The sequence below is a fragment of the Ornithorhynchus anatinus genome, chromosome 5, assembly GCF_004115215.2.
Source record: "Ornithorhynchus anatinus isolate Pmale09 chromosome 5, mOrnAna1.pri.v4, whole genome shotgun sequence".
Taxonomy (NCBI): Eukaryota; Metazoa; Chordata; class Mammalia; order Monotremata; family Ornithorhynchidae; genus Ornithorhynchus; species Ornithorhynchus anatinus.
Window position 1 is genome coordinate 95,493,616 of NC_041732.1, and position 25,282 is coordinate 95,518,897.

The 25,282-nt window shown below is 46.3% G+C and overlaps 1 protein-coding gene across 8 annotated transcripts in view; it reads right to left on the reverse strand.

Moving 5' to 3' along the window:
* Window positions 1-25,282, reverse strand: part of MTCL1 (microtubule crosslinking factor 1) — a 168,202-nt gene that overhangs the window by 81,964 nt on the left and 60,956 nt on the right. The gene's annotated exons all lie outside the window — the stretch shown is intronic.

The window sequence follows — 25,282 nt, forward strand, 5'->3', positions numbered from 1 at the left end:
ACGTGTTCCCTGCTCACAATGAGCTTACAGTCTAGAGGGGGAGGCATACATTAATATGAATAAATGAATTACGGACATGTACATAAAATGTACTAACTGCACCTGGGGTGTGTGAGATGGGATAAACTGTAGAAGAGGGACCCCATCCAGGTCCAGGAAGAGAAACGATAATTAATAATTAATGACGGTACTTGTTGAGCACTTACTATGTGCCAAGTTCTGGGGTAGATACAAGTTAATCAGGCTGGACACAGTCCCTATTCCACATCATATTTACTGAGCGCTTACTGTGTGATATGATATATGGAAGCAGCGTGGCTCAGTGGGAAAGAGCCTGGGCTTCGGAGTCAGAGGTCATGAGTTCGACTCCCGGCTCTGCCACTTGTCAGCTGTGTGACTGTGGGCGAGTCACTTCACTTCCCTGTACCTCAGTTACCTCATCTGTAAAATGGGGATTAACTGTGAGCCTCACGTGGGACGACCTGATTACCCTGTATCTCCCCCAGTGCTTAGAACAGTGCTCGGCACACAGTAAGCGCTTAACAAATACCAACATTATTACATGGGACTCACAGTCTTAATCCCCATTTTACAGATGAAGCACAGAGAAATGAAGTGACTTGCCCAAGGTCACCCATCAGACAAGTGGCGCAGCCAGAATGAGAACCCGGGTCATACTGACTCCCAGACCCATGCTCTATCTATTAAGCCAATCCGGTTCTCGAAATAATAATATTGGTATTTGTTAAGCGCTTACTATTTGCAGAGCACTGTTCTAAGCGCTGGGGTAGATACAGGATAATCAGATTGTCCCACGTGAGGCTCACAGTTAATCCCCATCTTACAGATGAGGTAACTGAGGCACAGAGAAGTTAAGTGACTTGCCCACAGTCACACAGCTGACAAGTGGCAGAGCTGGGATTCGAACTCATGACCTCTGACTCCCAAGCCCGTGATCTTTCCACTGAGCCACGCTGCTTTTCCAGACATGATAGGCAGAGTGCAGATGGAAGCGTAGCTACAGCAACGTACTCTCAGCATCCAGTTGTTCTACGTTACAGTGAGAAACAGCAGGGCTTTAATGGATAGAACATGGGCCTGGGAGTCAGTATGACCCGGGTTCTAATTCTGGCTGTGCCACATGTCTGCTGTGTGACGTTGGGCAAGTCACTTCACTTCTCTGGGCCTCAGTTACCTCACCTGTAAAATGGGGATTAAGACAGTGACCCCCTTTTGCGACATGGACTGTGTCCAACCTGATTACCTTGAGAGTTTAGAACAGAGTTTAGAACAGTACCTGGCATAGAGTAAGCGCTTAACAAATACCATAAAAAGGCCCTTTCCAGCTACTAAAAACAATAAAATGAACTATGGTTGGATGATGAGGAGGAGAATGTTTAAAGCCTTTGTGTCACTTCAGGACATCCTTTCTATGGAGCTAGCATTCCTGCCAGGCAATTTCACAAAGACTCTGACAAGCTTTTAATTGAGGAAGACACCTGCGGATGACAACTCTGCATTTAAAATTCTGTTCTGTAGTGAAACGTGGCAAATAATTGCAAAGCAGAGTGCTGAAAATCCACAGCTGGTTTACTGGGACAGAGTTTTGTTGAACAGGGCACGTGATTTCCAGGGTTTTAAAAGAAAACCTTTATCTTTCAAGAAATTTGCCTTTTTATAATACTATTCTGCAAATTCGATTCACAAAATTATTCTTAGGGAGCACCCTGGACTAGAGGAAAGAGCACCGGCCTGGGAGACAGAGAATTTGGGCTCTAATCCCAACTCTACCACTTGTCTGCTGTGTGACTTTGGACAAGTCACTTAACTTCTCTGTGCTTCAGATACCTCATCTGTAAAATGAGGATTAAGACTGAGTCCCATGTGAAGCTTGGAGCGTATCTAATCTGATTAGCTCGTATCAGTAAGAACTCAGTAAATACGACTGATTGATTGATCTACCCCAGCGCTGAGTACAGTGATTGGTACATAGTAAGCATTTGACAAATACCATTTAATAAAATATGGATTGAGTCCCTGGTATTCTCATTTGAATTGTGTGGACCTCAGGAAATGGGGGTATGGGTGAATTCGTGGCTCAGTGGCAAGAGCCCGGGCTTTGGAGTCAGAAGATGTGGGTTCTAATTCCGGCTCTGCCACTTGCCTGCTGTGTGACCCTGGGCAAGCCACTTCACTTCTCTGGGTCTCAGTTTCCCTCATCTATAAAATGGGGATTTAAGACTGTGAGCCCCACCAGGGGACAATCTGATTAGTTTGGACCCACTCCAGTGCTTAGAACAGTGCTTGGCTAATAGTAAGCACTGAAGTACCATTATTATTATTATTATTATTATTATTATATTTGTGTAAAGGGGATCAAAGATTTCCCCTTGCCTCCACTTCAGAGATCACCACATTTCCCTAAAAGTTCCTCTACAAGGAAAAAGTGAGTTCCACTATCAGATCAGTGTACTTCAAAGCAAACAAAACTTAACCTGCTGTAGGCATATTATTTTCTTGTTCACACTCCTACACTTTTTCTTTTTTCCTCCTGCCTTTTGAAGTGAACACTGTTGCCAAGAGCTTCTTTCCTATCCACCTAACAGTTTCCTCTTTGTTTTGCATAATAACATAGCCAGAAAAATAAAGAATCATAGTAATACTCCTCAAAATTGTACCTAGAAGGGTAATGTAAATACACATATCTCCTCTTTTTTATGGAAGGGTAGGAAAAGTCAGATGTTGGTTTTTTTATGTTAATTTGTATTTTTAGAGCCAATATGGAATGGGCTGAGAGTGGAGTGGAGTTTAAAGTGATAAGGGGTGATTTTTTTTTGCGTTAGTTAGAACCCAAAATGTAAACTATTGTCTTGCTTTGTAATTCCAGTGGACACAGCCTGATATGCCAACTTTGTCAGTTCTCCACATTGATGTTGTCACCTCTTCAAATGCAACACCTACAGTAGGCAGAAAGCAAAAGAACTAGATGTTGAGCACCTTGATTATGCTATTGTCTACCTCCTTTCCGGTTCGCTAAACTGATGTTATCTCCTCTTCAGAGGCAGAAAGCAAATGAGGTCAGTGCCGGGTAAGACCACCTGCCAAAGTAGACAATTTAACAAAGATTGCCAAAAGAAGTCTGTGTACTTTTGAGGACCCCTAATGGAACCCCTAGTAGATTTCTAGTGACATATTGCTAGAATCTGAATCTAGTCCCATTTGATGCTTTTTAAATCTAGGACTCAGAAGTTCTGTTTTTTATGGTATTTGTTAAGCACTTCTTAATATGTACCAGGTATTGTACTAAGCGCTGGGGAGGATACAAGATAATTGGTTTGGACACAGTTCCTGTCTCACCTAGGGCTCACAGTCTTCATCCCCATTTTACAGAGGTAGCTGAGGCAGAGAGAAGTAAAGTGACTAGTCCAAGGTCACACAGAAGACAAGTGGCAGACCTGGGATTAGAACCCAGGTCCTGTGACACCCAGGCTCCTTTCCATTAATCATCCACGTGCCTGGTCTGAAACATCAGCAGTGCTATTCGTTACCGTTCCAAATGAAAACCATCCATTTATTTATGTTAAATAAACCAACAGAGAGTCTGAGTTTGGATTCTTTAAATTATTTCCTTCCTTGAGATCCTTATGAATGAAGTTTGGATTAGGGAGAGGGGGAGAAATGAGGTTGGTTTTTTTTTTTCCTCTAAAGGCTCTAATTCTATTTCCCCTCATCACCCATATATCAATGCTGCCTTCGCTGCTGCTGGACCTCTGTGGTCTAAATGGAAGTAATGACAGTGACTTGGTAATTCAGTCTGGTTGTCACCCAGAGTATGCTGCGGGGAAAAGGCAGCAGGCTGCAACCTGCTTGTGCAATATGGAAAATTCTGGGTGTGGGGAGGGGAGCCCCGATGGCCTGGAGGTAGAGGTGGTGGACCTTCATCTCACTGTCACTTCTGGCTGAAGGGACCACTTGAGACAGATGGTGCAATGGTGGGCTGGGGAAACTTGCCTAGCGATATGATCAAACCCACTTTAAAAAAAAATTTGGTATTTGTTAAGCCCCGTATCAGGTACTGTACTAAGCACTGGGATAGATACAAGATAATTGGGTGGGAGACAGTGCCTGCCCCATGTAGCGTTCACAGTCTTCATCCCCATTTTACAGATGAGTTAACGGAGACACAGAGAATTGAAGTATCTTGTCACACAGCAGACAAGTGGCAGAGCCGGGATTAGAACGCAGGTCCGCTAACTCTCAGGCTCATGCTCTTTCCACTAAGCAACACTGCTTCATGTTTCACTTCACTCCCACTTCACTCACTGGGCAAAAATCAGACTCTTTTGAGAAAACACATCCACCCTCTCTCCATACCACTCAGATAGGCTTAAAGGCAAAGGGGTATTCTAAAATCACTTGTTATGGCTATGAGCTTGAAAACCCAGATGGTATAAAGACATTTTTATTTGCTAATGAATCAGGCTCGTTTCCTTTTTATGTCCTTTCCCCACAGAAAACAGCAGGAATTTGAAATTCCTGTCTGGCTGCTGCTCTCCCCTCCGCCAGCCTAACAGGCAAACCTACCTGATACTGAGGCAGAGGTGAGAAAATGCGCCATTACAGCCAGTTGCTCTGGTACGGGATGGCTTCTCTCAACTGCAAGAGTTCAAACCCGGTTTCTGCTTTGCTGCTGATTCTGGCTCAGGGAACAATTCCATTCAAAGTCAACGGTTCAGGGTGAACAGTTGCCCAGGTTAACTCCTCTTCTAGAGGGAAAGCTCTTTGTGGGCAGGGATCAGGTCTAACAGCTCTGTTGTACTGTACTCTCCCAAGCGCTGAGTACGGTGCTCGGCACCCAGTAAATGCTTAATAAATACCAGGGATCGATGGCTTGATTGAGCTCTAGGTGCAGCTGGGACTGCCTTGACCATGCATTGCACTGATTTCACACTCTGACCCCCGACACAAAATTGATCAAAACAGGGATACCATAGAAGCATTCGAGCCTAAATTTGTATTTCTCTCAGACCAACTCTGCCCCATGGGCCAATTAATACATCGATGGTATTTATCGAACCCTTACTGTGTACGGAGCACAGTACTAAGCACTTGGGAGAGTACAATACAACACGCAGAAACGATCTCTGCCCTCAAGGAGCTTACAACCTAGCACCAAACAGGGCTCCTCCAGAGATGAGGCCAGAAATCCCTAGAGAGACTGAGTTAATAAAGATTTTGCTTTCCTCTGGACTGTAAGCTCCCTGTGGACAGGGAACATGTCTACCGACTCTGTTGTACTGTATTCTCCCAAGTGTTCAGTACAGTGCTCAGTAAATATGATTGATTGATTTTGAAAAGGCCTACTCTGGGCTGGTGGGTCAAGCCCGATGTAATCCCAGCAGTTCAAACATAAGGCTGCAAACATGCGGCGGCTCACCCGGGAAACTGATGATGGCATTTGTTATGCCCTCACTATGTGCCAGGCACTGTACTAAATGCTGGGGTGGATACAAGCAAATCGAGTTGGACACAGTCCCTGTCCCATGTGGGGCTCACAGTCTAAATCCCCATTCTACAGATGAGGTAACTGAGGCACAGAGAAGTGAAGTGATTTGCCCAAGGTCACACTACAGACAAGTGGTGGAGCCGGAATTAGAACCCAGGACCTTCTGATTCCCTGGCTTGTGCTCTACCCACTATGTCATGCTGCTTCTCCAGAGGAGGGTTTGGTAGATGGGTGAACGACGGCAGTCTGGGCTAGTGGTTTTCAATTAGGGCAGGATGTTAACCCGAAGTGGACGAATTCCTCAAGGGCAGCTGGGAAAACTGGGATTGCTTTAAACTAGTGGCTTGTGTCTGCACTGGAGCTTGGAGATTGATTGATTCCCTTTAGTCCTTGATCCCAGCCAGTGTAAGAGGAGGACTTAGAATGACAATAATATGTATGTGAGAGAATGAACAAGAAAAGCAGTGTGCAATTTCTCAGAAAGCAGCTATTATAATGAAATATTAACCTATTCATCACTCACTCAGTTTTTCAAACGACAACTCCTTTTCCTGGACTCCATTTCCTTAGATTTGGCCGACTGGTTCTTCTTTTACTTCTTAATATTATTACCATTATTATCATTATGATATTTGTTAAGCACTTACTATGTGTCAAGCACTGCTGTAAGCACTGGGGTAAGACACAAGCTAATCAGGTTCAACACTGTTCTTGTCCCACATAGGGCTCACAGTCTAAGAAGAAGAAATAGGATTTAACTCCCATTTTACAACTGAGGAAACTGAGGCGTAGAGAAGTTAAGTAACTTGCCCGAGGCCACACAGCAAGCAAACTGGCAGACTCAGGGTTCGAACCCAGATCCTTTGACTCTCAAGCCTAAGCTCTTTCCACTGGGCCGTATTGATTCTAGTGATTCCTTCGAAGGCACTGCTTCTTCTCGGTCATATCTCATTGAGAGTGATAACCCCGACTCTTCTCTGCTCAGCAACCTCTCAGCAATTTTGTGTCCTTCAGTGGTTTCACCTTTCATCTGTCCAATCTACTCCTCCCCCCACGATCCGGCCCGAAACTCTAGTCTAATGCTAACTCAGGATCAACATGACACAGTTATAGGGTCCTTGTGTCTCCCTGACCCATCCAGCCCTCTTGTTGCAGTGGGGAAACCAGCTTCTAGCATAATCCCCAAATGGAAAACATCTTCAATTCTTTTCTCCCCTTCACTTTTTACATTTAGTTCCATATTTATTTATTATTTATGGGTAGTAATGTCCGTCTCCCCCTCTACAGTGTTAAGCTCATTGTGGAAAGGGAACGTGTCTACCAACACTGTCTTGTACTCTCCCAAGCGCTTAGTACTGTGCTCCGCCAACACTAAGTGCTCAATACCATTGATTGATCAATTTAAAAATGAACAGACCCATAGCTCCACGTCCACCGCACTGAATATACTCCCTCTCTTTTTTTTTTTTAACTTGGCCTCACCGCAGTCCCTCCTGCCCCATCCCTGCTATATGTGAGTCCTATACAACCTGCGCGGACCAAGGTTGCAATAATAATAATCATAAAAATGATAATTGCCATTATTGTGGACACTGATATGGTGGGTAATAATAACAATATGTTATTGTCATTATTACTATCGTATTTTTTAACAGCTTACTCTGTGTCAAGCACCGTTCCAAGCACTGGGGTAGATATACGATAATCAGGTCGGACAGCATCCCTGCTCCACAGAAGGCTTACAGCCTAAGGATGGGACAGTGCATGGGCCTGGGAGGCAGAAGGACCTGGGTTTTCTAATCCCAGCTCTGCCACGTGTCTGCTGTGTGACCTTGGGCAATTCACTTCACTTCTCTGGGCCTCAGTTACCTCTTCTGTAAAATGGGGATTAAGACTGTGAGCCCCACAGGAGACAGGGACTGTGTCCAACCCGATTAACTATATCTACCCCAGCATTTAGAATAGTGCTTGGCATTTGGCAAGTGCCTAACAAGTACTAGTATTATTACTCTCATAGGATGGGACAGAACAAGGAGTCGGGGAAGGCTGGGGAGGAGATGGCAGCCACGCAGTCCTGTCCCTCCCCTTTGCTTTCACCAATAGCACACTAATGTGGGGGCCAAATGCCTAATTTCAATACCATTCGATGAGGCAGCGCTATGAGACAGGTGTCATAGCTCTTCCTTCCGAAGACCTACCTCTCACCGCCTTCTAAAAGAACCTCTTGCTAACGGCACGTAAAGCAGAGCCGCACGGGGGTGTCTGGTGCCGTTATCGTTTCACGGCACAGCTACATCCAGATCAACAAGATAAGGGACTGTCGAGAACGTTCCACAAACGCCACAGCCTGAAGCACAGTGAAATTTCATATACTTTCCTGAACATTAGTATTTGCTACCTTTTATGGCCAGGAAATTAATGCTAGCTGGGATTTTGCTGAGATCCTCAATGTGTCTCTCTGTAAAATACACATCAAGGCTCATACTGTTTATAAACACTCGGAAGGCAGCTTTTAAACACCGACCAAAATTTTTGATATGTTTTCTTCAAAAGATTTCCCATGTTTTTAAGTAAACCAAATTTTGCTGAGGTGCATAGGTGACAGCCAACACTCTGCAGTGGCAGCTGGGGCTCAGCTTGGCTGGAATTGTTAAGCGCTTACTATGGCAGCAGTGTAGCTTACTTGACAGAACATGGGCCTGAGAGTCAGAAGGACCTGGGTTCTAATCCTGGCTCTGCCACTTGTCTGCTATGTGACCTTGGGCAAGGCACTTCACTTCTCTGTGCTTCAGTTACTTCATCTGTAAAATGGGGATTAAGAACGGGAGCCTCATGTGGCACATGAGAAGCAGCATCATTTAGTGGATAGAGCACGGGCCTGGGAGTCAGAAAGTCATGGGTTCTAATCCCAGCTCTGCCACTTGTCTGCTGTGTGACCTTAGGTAAGGCACTTCACTTCTCTGTGCCTCCATTACCTCATCTGGAAAATGGGGATTGAGACTGTAAGTCCCAAGTGGGACAGGGACTTAATAATAATAATAATGTTGGTATTTGTTAAGCGCTTACTATGTGCAAAGCACTGTTCTAAGCGCTGGGGGATACAAGGTGATCAGGTTGTCCCTCATGGGGCTCACGGTCTTCACCCCATTTTACAGATGGGGTAACTGAGGCCCAGAGAAGTTAAGTGACTTGCCCAAAGTCAAACAGCTGACAAGTGGCGGAGTTGGGATTAGAACCCATGACCTCTGACTCCCAAGCTCAGGCTCTTTCCACTGAGCCACGCCGCTTCTCACCCTGGTGTTTAGTACAGTGCCGGACACATAGTAAGTCCTTAACACATACCATAATTATTATTGTTATTACATGGACTGTGTCTGACCTGATTATCTTGTCTCTATCCCAGTGCTTAGTACAGTGCCTGGCACATAGAAGGCGCTTAACAAATACCATAGGAAAAAAACTCAGTATGTTGCCTTGTCTTTCTGAGTGACTAAAACTGTGAAAAGCAAGTTGGAAAGTCTGGCTATGAAAGTCAATATAGGAGAGAAAAAGAGATCTTGAATCTTATCGAGGCCTTCTGAAATGGCAAATTGAGCTGTAACTACACTGGGTTTCTGGTATCTAAGGTGTTGCTGCTTCAGTCTAAACAACCACTCTCCCAAGTGGGCAAGGGGGCCCTGAGACAGCAACTCTCTGACCTGATTATCTTGTCTCTACCCCAGTGCTTAGTACAGTGCCTGACACATAGAAGGCGCTTAACAAATACCATAGGAAAAAAACTCAGTATGTTGCCTTGTCTTTCTGAGTGACTAAAACTGTGAAAAGCAAGTTGGAAAGTCTGGCTATGAAAGTCAATATAGGAGAGAAAAAGAGATCTAGAATCTTATCGAGGCCTTCTGAAACGGCAAATTGAGCTGTAACTACACTGGGTTTCTGGTATCTAAGGTGTTGCTGCTTCAGTCTAAACAACCACTCTCCCAAGTGGGCAAGGGGGCCCTGAGACAGCAACTCTCTGAAAAGGCTTCTCGACTGAAAATGTCTTTCATCATTACAGTCAATTGCACTTTGAACCCCAGAATATCCCTGCCCTATTCTTTTCGCCAGGAATCCGATAATGTAACAGTTACAGTAAGTACCTACTCTGAACGGTCTAATGAAAACCACACCAAAAAGTCAACCTCATTTTCTCTTCTGTTGGAAAGCGGTAGAGAAACAACCTAACACTTCTCCCTTTCCTTTTTAGGATGATTACGGGAGGACCATCTGCTCCAGCGTCGATGTGTGCAAGACGCATGTAGTCGCACGCCAAGCATGCCAAAATTAAAGAAAGGGGGCGAAAGAGAAATCACAAAACACTCAAGTTCTCCAAGAAGATCAAATTAGAAGAAGCTTAGCTCTCCAATTTCGATCATGCCCTAGAATGGTAGTAACAGCACTCCTTATGTATGCCAGAGAAGAGATGGAAAGAAATGACACTAAACTCCTGGGTGGCCAAAGTAGGTTTGCCTATCGTCTGTGTATGAAAGACCCGAGATGAGGGAGAGCTCTGGAATTTGGCCAGATGGGGTCGGCTCTTGAGAAAAACTTGTAACTTCAGAAGATATGGCTGAACAAATATTTAAAATTCCTCGTAAACACACGGGAGACGTGCAAAGGAGATGACAGCCTAAGGCACATGGGAGTTTCTTGTGCTTTCATTTTCCAACCTCTCAGTTAGCCAAAGCCACTAGATACCAAGCCGGCTAACTGGCCAGATGTCTACAGACCATGAGGAGAGTCAAAATCTCAGGTCTCTCCTACTCTGGTCTCCACTTGGATGATTAACCAGTTGCTCATCAAAAACTCTCTGTTTACACATCGCATCCTGCCCGTGGGTCTTCTAAAACGGTCTGTTAGCAGTAGGGAAATGGGAGAGCAATGATTCAGCATGTCTATACCAACAGCTGCTCCTATACAGTCCTGGAGTCAAAGTCTCCTACTGTATTTTTAACACGATATCAACACAGAAATAGAATCGGATTCCGCTATCTTCGGTCTCCGGCGGGTGAAGGTTACTGACTTGTCGCTCCTTGAAATAAATGAAATTTCCTAGGCAGGTGATCTCACGGTGTTGGAGAATAATCAAACACTGCACCGTCCCCATCTTAGGGTAAGGGACCGATCAGTTCCCGTCAGGGCTGTGTGGTGGGCTCTTGTTCTGTGACTTCAACAGCCCCTCACTCCTTGGTTCAGGGTCGGGTGCACACTCTGGCCCCCTGAAATCCAGGCTCTTCCGCCATCGGACTTGAGCCCCGGGCATGCCACGGGAAGGCACGTGGGACTATCGCCAGGGGCACTGGATTTTTCTCCTCTCCAACTGCTGGACCTTTCTCTGAAGCAGCGTGACTCAGTGGAAAGAGCACGGGCTTGGGAGTCAGAGATCATGGTTTGAATCCCTGCTGTGCCACTTGTCAGCTCTGGGACTGTGGGCAAGCCCCTTAACTTCTCTGTGCCTCAGTTACTTCATATGTAAAATGGGGACTAAGACTGTGAGCCTCATGTGGGACAACCTGATTACCCTGTATCTACTCCAGCGCTTAGAACAGTGCTCTGGACATAGTAAGCACTTAACAAATACCAACATTACCATTATTATTATTATTTCTCTAGCCATCTTCCTTCTCTCCCGTCCTTTCTCTCTCCTTCCTCTCATTTATTTCTCCTTTACTTTCTACCCATGATTCTCCTTCCTACATACACAGTGCTCTGTCTTGCACTTCTCTGCAGGCCTGCCAGTTGCATGCTTGGGCATAGTTTAACCGGGTTGGTGGCACAGATCACCTCCTTTTGCCCATGTGACCCCTCCAACCATCTTTATGCCTGTTCTCTTACTATTCATTCGTTCAGTTCACTGCCCTTGTTTTTATCATTGGTACCCATGTTTTTACTCTTTCACCTAATGGAAACTTAGTGATTCAGGTCCCCATTAGACTGTAAGCTCCTCAAAGACAAGGACTGTATCTTTTGCTTCTAGTGGATGTAGCCAATTCATTCATTCATTCAATAGTATTTATTGAGCGCTTACTATGTGCAGAGCACTGTACTAAGTGCTTGGGATGAACAAGTCGGCAACAGATAGAGACAGTCCCTGCCGTTTGACGGGCTTACAGTCTAATCGGGGGAGACGGACAGACAAGAACAATGGCACTAAACAGCGTCAAGGGGAAGAACATCTCGTAAAAACAATGGCAACTAAATAGAATCAAGGCGATGTACAATTCATTAACAAAATAAATAGGGTAACGAAAATATATACAGTTGAGCGGACGAGTACAGTGCTGTGGGGATGGGAAGGGAGAGGTGGAGGAGCAGAGGGAAAAGGGGAAAATGAGGCTTTAGCTGCGGAGAGGTAAAGGGGGGATGGCAGAGGGAGTAGAGGGGGAAGAGGAGCTCAGTCTGGGAACGCCTCTTGGAGGAGGTGATTTTTAAGTAAGGTTTTGAAGAGGGAAAGAGAATCAGTTTGGCGGAGGTGAGGAGGGAGGGCGTTCCAGGACCGCGGGAGGACGTGACCCAGGGGTCGACGGCGGGATAGGCGAGACCGAGGGACGGCGAGGAGGTGGGCGGCGGAGGAGCGGAGCGTGCGGGGTGGGCGGTAGAAAGAGAGAAGGGAGGAGAGGTAGGAAGGGGCAAGGTGACGGAGAGCCTCGAAGCCTAGAGTGAGGAGTTTTTGTTTGGAGCGGAGGTCGATAGGCAACCACTGGAGTTGTTTAAGAAGGGGAGTGACATGCCCAGATCGTTTCTGCAGGAAGATGAGCCGGGCAGCGGAGTGAAGAATAGACCGGAGCGGGGCGAGAGAGGAGGAAGGGAGGTCAGAGAGAAGGCTGACACAGTAGTCTAGCCGGGATATAACGAGAGCCCGTAATAGTAAGGTAGCCGTTTGGGTGGAGAGGAAAGGGCGGATCTTGGCGATGTTGTAGAGGTGAAACCGGCAGGTCTCGGTAACGGATAGGATGTGTGGGGTGAACGAGAGGGACGAGTCAAGGATGACACCGAGATTGCGGGCCTGCGGGACGGGAAGGATGGTCGTGCCATCCACGGTGATGGAGAGGTCTGGGAGCGGACCGGGCTTGGGAGGGAAGATGAGGAGCTCAGTCTCGCTCATGTTGAGTTTTAGGTGGCGGGCCGACATCCAGGTGGAGACGTCCCGGAGGCAGGAGGAGATGCGAGCCTGAAGGGAGGGGGAGAGGACAGGGGCGGAGATGTAGATCTGCGTGTCATCTGCGTAGAGATGGTAGTCAAAGCCGTGAGAGCAAATGAGTTCACCGAGGGAGTGAGTGTAAATGGAGAACAGAAGAGGGCCAAGAACTGACCCTTGAGGAACTCCAACAGTTAAAGGATGGGAGGGGGAGGAGGCTCCAGCGTAGGAGACCGAGAATGATCGGCCAGAGAGGTAAGAGGAGAACCAGGAGAGGACAGAGTCCGTGAAGCCAAGGTGAGATAAGGTATGGAGGAGGAGGGGATGGTCGACAGTGTCAAAGGCAGCAGAGAGGTCAAGGAGGATCAGAATGGAGTAGGAGCCATTGGATTTGGCAAGAAGGAGGTCACGGGTGACCTTAGAGAGAGCAGTCTCGGTAGAGTGGAGGGGACGGAAGCCAGATTGGAGGGGGTCTAGGAGAGAATGGGAGTTAAGGAATTCTAGGCATCGATTGTAGACGACTCGTTCTAAGATTTTGGAAAGGAAGGGTAGTAGGGAGATAGGACGATAACTGGAGGGGGAAGTGGGGTCAAGAGCGGGTTTTTTTAGGATGGGGGAGACGTGGGCGTGTTTGAAGGCAGAGGGGAAGGAGCCCTTGGAGATTGAGTGGTTAAAAATAGAAGTTAAGGAAGGGAGGAGGGCAGGGGTGATGGTTTTAAGAAGGTGAGAGGGAATGGGGTCCGAGGCGCAGGTGGAGGGGGTGGCACTTGCGAGGAGGGAGGAGATCTCCTCTGAGGATACTGCAGGGAAGGATGGGAAAGTAGGGGAGGGGGTTGGTGGGGGGGAGGGGAGAGGCGGAGGGGTGACTTTGGGGAGCTCAGACCTGATCGTGTTGATTTTCGTGAGGAAATAGGTGGCCAGATCATTAGGGGTGAGAGATGGGGGAGGGGGAGGAACAGGGGGCCTAAGGAGAGAGTTAAAGGTCCGGAACAGTCGGCGGGGGTGACGGGCATGGGTGTCGATGAGGGAGGAGAAGAAGCTTTGCCTGGCGGAGGAGAGGGCAGAGTTAAGGCAGGAAAGGATAAATTTGCCTAGTATAGTGTTCTTCCCACCACCAGAGCTCACTAAATGGTGTTGAAGATGATCATAATATGCTTGTTGACCCAATGCTGACTTCTTTTTTTTTTATGGCATCTGTCAAGCGCTTACTATGAGCCAGACACCGTATTAAGCCCTGGGGTAGATACAAGTTAATCTGGTTGGACACAGTCCCTTGCCCCACACAGGGCTCAAGGTCTTAATGCCCACTTTACAGATGAGGTGACTGCGGCACAGAAAAGTTAAGTGACTTAAATTAAGGTCACACCGCAGACTAGTGGCAGAGTCAGGATTAGAACCCAGATCCTCCTTCTGACTCCCAGGCCCTTGCTCTAGCCAGTAGGCCACGCTGCTTCATGATCTGCTTCTGTTCTGTCTTTGCTCCACCTCCAAAATGAGCACTAAATATGAAATGTTCTATTTTTCCATTATGCTTACAGCTCCAGAGGTCCTTAGTACACACCACTGCCCTGAGTAGGTTTGGACCTGAAATCCTGTACTGGAGCTTTCCTCTCTCCTTCCCACACCAAAAGCAGGGGCTCCTATTGCACGTCCCCAGGTAGGGGGAGATCTCCCTACTTAAGAATTGCAAAGACAGCCTTAGCCCTGGAACCCTCTCTTCAAGTTAACATTTGAGCTTCACTTAGTGTTTGATTGAAATTCCGTTAACTACACACTAGGCAAGTAGAAAGAGAATGAACCCGGGGATCACAGGGCCTGGGTTCTAATCCCAGCTCCACCACCTGCCTACTGTGTGACCTCGGGCAAATCACTTAACTATTCTGTGCCTCAGTTTCCTCATCTGTAATATGGAGACCTGTTTTGTCTCCTACCTAGGCTGTGAGTCCCACATGGGACAAGGCCTGGGTGTGACCTGAATATCTTGTATCAACCTCAGGACTTAGTACAGTGCTTGGTACATAGTAAGCACTTAGAAATATCACAATTATTTTATTAATGATGATGGTATGTGTTAAGCACGTACTATGTGCTGAGCACTGTTCTAAGCGCTGGTATAGATACAAGGTTATCAGATTGTCCCACGTGGAGCTCACATTCTTAATCCCCATTTTACGGATAAGGGAACTAAAACACAGAGTAGTTGGCATTTTTAACAACGTTGGTATTTGTTAAGCGCTTACTATGTGCAGAGTACTGGTCTAAGCGCTGGGGTAGATACACGGTAATCAGATTTTCCCACCTGAGGCTCACAGTCTTCATCCCCATTTTACAGATGAGGTAACTGAGGCACTGAGACGTTAAGTGATTTGCCCACAGTCACACAGCTGACAAGAGGCAGAGCTGGGATTAGAACCCACATCCTCTGACTCCAAGGCCGGGCTCTTTCCACTAAGCCATGCTGGTTTCTTACTCTCTGTACCTGCTTCCTTATCTGTAAAATAGGGGATGCAATTCCAGTTGTCCTTCCAACTTCGACTGTGAGCCCCACGTGGAACAGGGAGTGCTTGGTACATAATAAACACTGAATATTACTATTATTTATGAACTTCAAAAGCTAAAATCATCCATCCACTATCCCATCTATCATATGAAAGCTTGAGATTGACGTGTTCCTCCTCCATAAGCTCCCTCTGTCCCTAAAGTTTCTTTCCACTTGCATGTTGATCATTTTTCTCCAAGGAAGGAAAATGTCTAGAGTTGCAGGAAGGTAATAGAGTCTGAAGCTTCGGAGTTTCCTCCGCTTATATACACTCAAACCAAGAACATATTTGGAATTCAGCTTGTTTACACAATAGGAATTTAATATATAAGGAGGCTGGAAAAATGAAGGTCCTTACTTCTCTGCCAAGAAATATGCCCCATAAATGTTGGGTCCTTGGTGTGTACGTACAAATAGCTCCAGGGTCTGGGGATCTCCCGGGTCCTACAAAACTGCAATAACCCAGATGTGCTTCTGAGGGTAAGGGAGGGTGAGAAGCAGCGTGGCCTAGTGGAAAGAGCACGGGCCTGGGAGTCAGAGGACCTGGGTTCTAGTCCCAGCTCCGCCAATTACTCTGCTAATTACTTGCTGTGTGACTTTGGGCAAGTCACTTAACTTCCCTGTGCCTCAGTTTCCTCAACTGTAATATGGGGATTCAATATCCTTTCTCCGTGGCTCAGTGGAAAGAGACTGGGCTTGGGAGTCAGAAGTCAGGGGTTCGAATCCCAGCTCTGCCACTTGTCAGCTGTGTGACTGTGGGCAAGTCACTTAACTTCTCTGTGCCATCTGTAAAATGGGGATTAACTGTGAGCCTCACGTGGGACAACCTGATTACCCTGTATCTACCCCAGCACTGAGAACAGTGCTCTGCACATAGTAAGCCTTAACAAATACCAACCTTATTATTATTTAAGACTGGGAGCCCCATGCGGGACAGGGACTGTGTCTGACCTAATTTACTTCATTCAGTAGCATTTATTGAGCACTTACTATGTGCAGAACACTGTGATAAGCACTTTGTACCTACTCCAGCACGTAGAACAGTGTTTGACACCTAGTAAGTGTTTAACGGGTACCATAAAACGCCAAAGAAGGAAAATAGATGGGTCCCCACTGCTCCCTGGTGCGAGCGACAACGAGGAGTTGGCGACGATGAGGGGTTCTCGGATTCTGGCAGTGTGATCGGCGATCAATCATTACACCAATTGTACTCAGTGAGGACCTACTGTGGGCTGAGCACTGTGCGAAGCCCTTGGGAGAGGACCAAGGAGGCCAAAGACATTGTGGTAGTCAGTCAATCAATCGTATTTATTTAGCACTTACTGTCTGCACAGCACAGAATTAAGCACTTGGGGAGAGTACGATACAACAGACCCATTCACTACCCACAAGGAGCTTACAGTCTAGAGGGGTAGTTGCTAAGCATTTATTAAGTGCCGAAAACTCTACTAAGTGCTGGGGTAATTGCAAAATAATCAAATCAGACACGGTCCCTATCCCCAGGGGGCTCAAAGTCAAAGGGAGAGCAGGTATTGAAGCCCCACTTTGCAGAACAGGAACCTGAGGCAGAGAGAAAATAAGCGATTGGCCCAAGGTCGAACACCAGGCAAGTGGTAGAACTGGGATTAAAACCCAGGTCCTGTGACTTCCAGGCCTGTGTTCTTTCCAATAAGGCATGCTGCTTCTTATGATTCGTGCCCTCAAGGTACAAGGCAGTTAAAGTTCAGCAAGGGAGGGACCCAGCATGATATCCGGGATAACAGGAACCAGGAAAGCAGGGGAATCATGGCGTAGTGGACAGAGCACAGGCCTGGGAATCAGAAGGACATGACATCTAGTCCCACCTCTGCCACAAATCTGCTGTGTGACTTTGGGCAAGTCACTTCACTTCTCTGGGCCTCAGTTATCTCATCTGTAATATGGGGATTGAGACTGTGAGCCCCATATGGGACAGGGACTGTGTCCAACTCGATTTGTTTGTATCTACCCCAGTGCTCAGTTCAATGCCCGACACATAGTAAATGCTTGACAAACACTATAATCATTATTATTATTATTATTAATCAAATTGGAGAGGAAAAGGAAGAGAGGAAATGAGAAGCAGGAAGAGAAAGGAGGCACCGACAGAGTAATAATAATAACAATAATAATAACTGTGGCATTTTTTTAAGCACTCGTTATGTGCCAGGCACTGTTCTGAGCCCTAGAGTGCATAAAAGCAAATCAGGTTGGACACAGTCCCTTTCCCACATGGGGCTCACAATCTTAATCCCCATTTTACAAATGAGGTAACTGAGGCACAGAGAAGCAAAGTGATTTACCTAAAGTAATACAACAGACGGGTGATGGAGCTAGGATTAGAACCCAGGTCTTTCTGACTCCTAGGCCACACACTATCCACTAGACCACACTGCTTCTCGTCGAGAGCACAACGTCACTAAAATCCTATCTTTCCTCTCCATCCAAATTATTCACTCATTCATTCAATAGTATTTATTGAGCGCTTTCTATGTGCAGAGCACTGTACTAAGTGCTTGGAATGTACAATTCGGCAACAGATAGAGACAATCCCTGCGCACTGACGGGTTTACAGTCTAATCGGGGGAGACAGATGGACAAAAATAAGACAACTTAATCGCAATAAATAGAATCAAGGGGATGTACGTCTCATTAACAAAATAAATAGGGGAATAAAAATATATACAAATGAGCACAATGCTGAGGGGAGGGGAAGGGAGAGGGGGAGGAGCAGAGGGAAGGGGGGGAAGGGGGCTTAGCTGTGGGGAGGTGAAGTGGGGCAGAGAGGGAGCAGAGGGAAAAGGGGAAGCTCAGTCTGGGAAGGCCTCAGGGAGGAGATGAGCTCTCAGTAGGGCTTTGAAGAGGGGAAGAGAGTTAGTTTGGCGGAGGTGAGGAGGGAGGGCGTTCCAGGACAGCGGGAGGACGTGGGCCGGGGGTCGACGGCGGGATAGGCGAGAACGGGGGACGGTGAGGAGGTGGGCGGCAGAGGAGCGGAGCGTGCGGGGTGGGCGGTAGAAAGAGAGAAGGGAGTCCAAGCACTTATCCTATCTTGCCCTGATTACTGCATCAGCCTCTTGGCTGACCTGTCTGCCGCCTGTCTCTCCCCACTCCAGTCCATACTTTACTCTGCTGCACGGATCATTTTTCTAAAGTTTCTAAAGTTTCTAAAGCTCAGTCCATGTTTCCCCATTCTCAACAACCTCCAGTGGTTGCCCATTCACCTCTACATCAAACAGAAACTGCTCACCTTTCCTCCTTGCCTGAAGCTATAAAGCACTCAGTCACCTTGCCCTCTCTAACTCAGCCCACTCACTTTGCTCCTCCAATGCCAACCTACTCACTGTACTACGATCTTGTATATCTTGCTGCTAATCCCTCGCCCACAACCTGCCTCTGACCTGGAACGCCCTCCCTCTTCATATCCGAAAGATCTGTCACTCTCCCCACTTTATCTTTATGGCATTTGTTAAGCGCTTACCATGTGGCAGGCACTGTATTAAGCTCTGGAGTAGATATAAGCTAATCAGGTTCAACACGGTCCCTGTCCCAGATGAGGCTCTAAGTAGGGATGAGAATAAGTATTGAATCCCCATTTCACAGATGAGGTAAGTGAGGCACAGATAAGTTAAGTAACTTGTCCAAGATCACCCAGCAAGCTATGGGCGGAGTCAGGATTAGAACCCAGGTCCTTCTGATTCCCAGACCCGGGAGTAAACTTAAAGCATTTTTGAAAGCCATCTCCTCTTCACTTAACCCAAGTGAAGATTAGGAATTCGCACTGTGAGATGGACGGGAGTGAAAAGTCCGAGTGCTCTGCCCACGTTAAGCACTCAATAAATAGGATCGATTGATTGATGAGAGGAATAGGCTCCTGTCAGGACCTAAAGAGTTCCCCACACAGTCCGGAGTTCTTGCAAAGAAATCTCCTCGGTCCCCTGAAGAAAACGATTCAAATCAGTGAAATCTGAGAAGGGACCAGGAGCAGGCAGGAATCCACTTGTGTCACACCGCCTAATCAGTTCTGCACGTCTTAATCGTCTGTCCATTTCCCTCCCTCAGCATGCATCGATTTACTGACACTGTGGCTCAGTGGAGTCAGAGGTTGTGGGTTCGAATCCCGGCTCTTCCACTTGTCAGCTGTGTGACCTTGGGCAAGTCACTTAACTTCTCTGTGCCTCAATTACCTCATCTGTAAAATGGGGATTAAGACTGTGAGCCTCACGTGGGACAAACTGATCACCCTGTATCTACCCCAGCGCTTAGAACAGTGCTCTGCACATAGTAAGCGGTTAACAAATACCAACATTATTATTATTATTAATCCACTTCCTGGTAAGTTCCACTGCCAACTTGCCCAGGCCAGGCCCAGCCCGACCCATATTCATTCATTCATTCATTCACTGGCATTTATTTAGCTCTTACTGTGTGCAGAGCACTGTACTAAGCGCTTGGGAGAGTACAATATAACATTAAACAGACACATTCCCTGCCCACAGGGAGCTTAAATACCGAGGTCCCGGAGGGAACGGGGCCTCTTAATGGCGCTGCTGTGTCTCCAGGACCGTGATCATCCCACTGGCCTCCATCTGAGAAGCAAATATGAGTAATAGAGAGAAGCAGCAGTGCAAAGATGAGAGGGGGAGAAAGAGGGAGACCGTCACTGTGGGTGTGAGCATGTGGAGAAAGCCAGTTGGCACACGATAATGTTTGTCCCTGGGCTTTTATCTGGGCTATCCTAATGCTGGAAATAGATTTATGTTCTCGGTGTGGTTATTACTGAGCAACCAGTGCGCTCTTGGATATCGGTCAACTGAATATTATCTCTCTACAATAAAAAATGGCCCATGGATAGCCTCCTTCAGTGAACCACAACCACATCCGGAGTTTGGGCACTGATCTAAATTCCCCTGCAGTGGCATAGTTATAGTGGAATCCTTCCACCCTCCCACCCACGAGCATAAGGTTACACCAGTTTCTCACACTACAGTGGGAAGAACCTGGATTGACTCTGAGCCCTTCCTAAGTAGCACGATGTAGTGGATAGAGCACCGGCCTGGGAGTCGAAAGGTCATGGGTTCTAATCCTGGCTCTGCCACTTGTCTGCTACGTAGCCTCGGGCAAGTCACTTCAATTCTCTGTGCCTCAGTTACCTCATCTGTAAAATGGGGCTAAGACTTTGAGCCCCATGCAGGGCAGGGACTGTGTCCAACTCAATTTCCTTGTATCCACTCCAGCGCTTAGGACAGTGACTGGCACATAGTAAGCGCTTAACAAATACCTCAATTATTATTATTCATTCGGTTAGAGCATTTGGTTATTGGTGGGGTGAATCCAGGAAACCCTCCTTCCCAACCTGCATCGCTTTTTTTCCTCATTTGATAGGTTCTGATGTGGATTTTGACTGCAGAGCTTGGGAAGGGGGGAACTACCTAACCCCTAACTCTGCTACTTGTCTGCTCTGTGACCTTGGGCAAGTCACTTCACTTCTCTATGTGTCAGTGACCTCATCTGTAAAATGAGGATTGAGACTGGGAGTCCCATGTGGGACAGGGACCACGTCCAACTCTATTTGCTTGTATCCACCCCAGCGCTTAGTACAGTGACTGGCACACGGTAAGAGCTTAACAAATGCCGCAATTATTATTATTACCATATGAGAGATCAGCTGGGTGGTTGAAACCTTTCTTGCCCCCTGCTGCAGGCTAAAGAGGGAAGTGGCCAAATACCTCGATGGTCATTTGAGGTGAGTGCTGGGTCTCCATTTATAACGACACTAAAAGGGGAGATGGGGATTGACATTTGAGGGCTGCATCATGTGCCAAGGGGCGTGGACTGAAGGGTGCCATGCATGCCCTTGGGCACAGGAAGTGGCATCCTGAGGACTAAACCTCTCTAGTGACGCAAGAGCAGGGTGTATGGGCACCCAGGAACATCCTAGCTGAGAAGACCCACACTGATCCCTTCTGTAAATTTTAGGTGGATTTAATAAAATCTCCAAAAAGACGTACCCTTGGGGATTTGGAGCAACTGGTCAATGTAAGCTCATCATGGGAAGGGAATGTGTCTGTTATTATCATATTTTAAGCTCCCTCTAGACTGTAAGCACATTGTGGGCAGGGGATGTGTCCGTTTCTTGTTATATCGTACTGTCTCAAACACAGTACAGTGCTCTGCACATGGCAAGCACTCAATAAATACAACTGATTGACTCTCCCAAGAGCTTAGTATGGTGCTCTGCACATAGTAAGCACTCAATGAATACAACTGATTGATTGGTGCATCCTTTCACCAGTTCTTTCGGTAGTAATACACCAGAATACACGTGGCCCATGCAGCGGATAGCTATCTTCTAACGATTTGATTCCAATTCTTCTTACAGCTTGGTATTTTCACGTCTCTGCAGTTTAAAATTAGTTCGCAGTGCCCTATTTTAAACGTAATTAGAAATGTCTTGCATTTCATTCTACAGCTGTTGGCATTTCTAGAGTCAACTCCTCATTTATAATGAGCCATGCCTGAAGGAGCATGGCCTAGTGGAGAGAGCCTGGGCTTAGGTCATGCTGCTTCATGCACGGCTCATTATCAAAGAGGGGTGTCCCTTCTAGTGTCTCAGTGCCAGGGCTTGAATCTACTTTACAAATTGAGGGAATGGGGAGGGACTAGGATATGTGGGGGCCCGGGTTGACTGAGGAATAATAATAATAATAACAACAAATACCAACATTATTGTTATTAATAATGATGATGGTATTTGTTAAGCGCTTAATATGTGCCAAGCACTCTTCTAAGCACTGGGGTAGATAAAAGGTAATGAGGTTGTCACAGTCTTAATCCCCATTTTACAGATGAGGTAACTGAGGCACAGAGAAGTGAAGTGACTTGCCCAAAGTCACACAGCTGACAAGTGGCAGAGCCGGAATTAGAACCCACGACCAGAGACTCTCGTGCCCATGCTCTTCCCACTGAGCCATGCTGCTTCAGAATGAAACCGTGTTTATAAGTGAGTTTGTTAGCTTGACTGCAGCACCTCTGAGCAAACCTAGGCTAGTTTAGATACAAGCAGATACTGAATTAATGATCTCAATCAATCATTGATCATTTTGAGCACTTACTGTGTGCACAGCACTGTACTAAGCAATTGGGAGAGTACAACAATAAAGTAGCTGCATGACTCCTGCCATCAAGATGCAGACTTTGCAATCTTCCATTTACCATTCCATACTCCGCTGGGTTTGGTGAATACAAATAGAAATGGATTTTTTTTTTTAAAATTAGCAGCTGTTTTGGGTTAAGATTTCTACCTCTAGACTGTAAGCTCTTTGTGGGCATGGAATGTGTCTGTTTATTGTTATATGGCACTCTCCCATGCACTTAGCATAGTGCTTCGCATACAGTAAGTGCTCAGTAAATACAGCTGAATGAATGAATAAACTCTACGACGTTCTAGACCACAAAGGGGAAAGGATCAAAGCAAAAAGCAGGTTGTAAATTGTTGAAAATTTCTTGAGCTCCCTGGCAGTGTTGTAGAAGCAATAACCCAAAGCTTTACCCTTTGTGGGTGCTTGGAGCTGTAGTTTCGCCCAATTCCCTGCCCTCACTGACACCTACCCATTAGTAGAAGACAACGAGTTTTTAATTAGTCAGCACCTACAAGTCCCTCCCCAGGATTTGCACACGTTTAAATCAAAGCTTCTCCTTTCCCTAAATGCAAGAGAACTAAAGAAACTAGCGTCACCACAGCAAGTCGGAACTGATCCTCGGACAAGGGTTTTCAAACACTTTTAAAGAATCCATATTGGCAAGGAGTCAGGAAAACGATCACAATCCCATCTCCACTTAATTCTACTTCCATCAAGAAAATGAGGAATGAAAGGATGCAAGTCCCTTAAACAGCCACGGTTTTTCAGGCACGACCTGGGTGGGGTTAATTAAGCGTGGCTTCTTCTTGCGAAGGAGCCAGGGAGCAGTGACCTCCTACAAATGAGAAGGGAGGTTCTGAGATTCAAGCGCTCCATTGCCTCACCTCCCGCCTGAGGCTAACGGAGCAAACATTTTCTAGCCCCCACTCTCTTCAGCTGCCAAAATAAGGAGCTGGATCTACAAAAAAAGATATGATGTCAGATGTTGCCTGATTGAAGCCCTGAAGCCTGCAAAGGAATCATGGCTGAGAAATAGGTTGACCCAAAGTAGCTGCAGTGGATTGTGCTGATGTCAGGATAATGTAACTAGGATGTTACCTCACAGTTGGTCTTCAATTGCAACTTTTTGAGTGGATAAACACTATGTGTAAATATGAACCCAAGAATGTGACAGGAAACAGCTGTTCTCGGCTGTATTAGAGACAAAGTCACTTTGTGAGACCAACCAAGGAATCTCGGCCAGCTAACTGAATAATCTGCTCCTGGGTATATTTAAAAACTCAGTGGATTTTACTGATGTTGCCATTCGGCTAAAAAAAATGATTCCAAGAATATTTGCAGGGAAGAGAGATAAATCCAAGAGTCTAGAAGAGCAGCTGAAAGAAATATGGGGATTGAAATTCAGCAAGGTCAAACCACTTATCTTCCCAAGCTTGGGATGATCTCTCCTTGGGATGATGTTTCTCCCTCATGCTTTTAGGAATTTATTTATGATGGGCTTAGTTCAGAAGGCCATTAGATACAATAGATATTCAGAGATAACAGATACTTGGAAATCACTTGCCTAATACCCCCAATTTTTATACTGTGTAAAGACCAGCTTCACCTGAGAAATAGAAATGATCACTTCGTGTAGTGATAACGTCTGTTCTTATCTATCTCACAGGGATTGTGAGGGGAGAGCGAACTCCCAGAGGAGGACTTTGAAAACCAAACGTGTACTATAGGAACATGTCTACCCAACTCTGTTCTTTGTACTCTCCCAAGCGCTTAGTACACCGCTTTCACATAGTAAGTACTCAATAAATATGATTGATTAAATGACGGGTAAACTTGGTCCCCTTCCGGAGAGCCCAACACAGCCCGTCACCGTAGCGGCTGGGGGGCAGGGAGGGAAGTACGAAATAAGAGAATGTCTTCTGGGGCTCTGCCACCAGTGGGGAAGGGTTTTGACCAAAGAACCACGAAGGGTTTGGGGCTGGTCTTTGGTTATAGGGCTAATCCACCATTTCTCAACCTCTCCTACCCCACTTAAAGACCGTGAATCCTCATATTTATCCTTTCTTTTATTCTTCCCCAATCCTCAGTACAGTGTTTACACACAGTAGGTGCTCAATAAATAACACTGAATGAAATATCTACTGTCACCCTCTTAAAACACAGTCGATTAGACTGTGAGCCCATCACTGGGCAGGGATTGTCTCTATCTGTTGCCAAATTGTACATTCCAAGCTCTTTGTTCGGAGCTCTGCACATAGTAAGCGCTCAATAAATACTATTGAATGAATGAAAACACAGTCAGATGTACACAGTGAAGAAAAGAGGCAAAATTAGAGGAACTGAACTGCCATTTTGTAACTGTGAATTCCAGCCACCCCACATATTAATTTGAGAAAAGGGCTGGATTCCAAATATTAAAAATATCGTTGAAGGCCCCTGAGGTATTGACTGTATTCATTCATTCATTCAATAGTATTTATTGAGCGCTTACTATGTGCAGAGCACTGTACTAAGTGCTTGGAATGAACAAGTCGGCAACAGATGGAGACGGTCCCTGCCGTTTGACGGGCTTACGGTCTAATCGGGGGAGACGGACAGACGAGAACGATGGCAATAAATAGAGTCAAGGGGAAGAACATCTCGTAAAAACAATGGCAACTAAATAGAATCGAGGCGATGTACATTTCATTAACAAAATAAATAGGGTAATGAAAATATATACAGTTGAGCAGACGAGTACAGTGCTGAGGGGAGGGGAAGGAAGAGGGGGAGGAGCAGAGGGAAATGGGGGGAAAAGAGGGCTAAGCTGCGGAGAGGTGAAGGGGGGGTGGTAGAGGGAGTAGAGGGACAAGGGGAACTCAGTCTGGGAAGGCCTCTTGGAGGAGGTGAGTTTTAAGTAGGGTTTT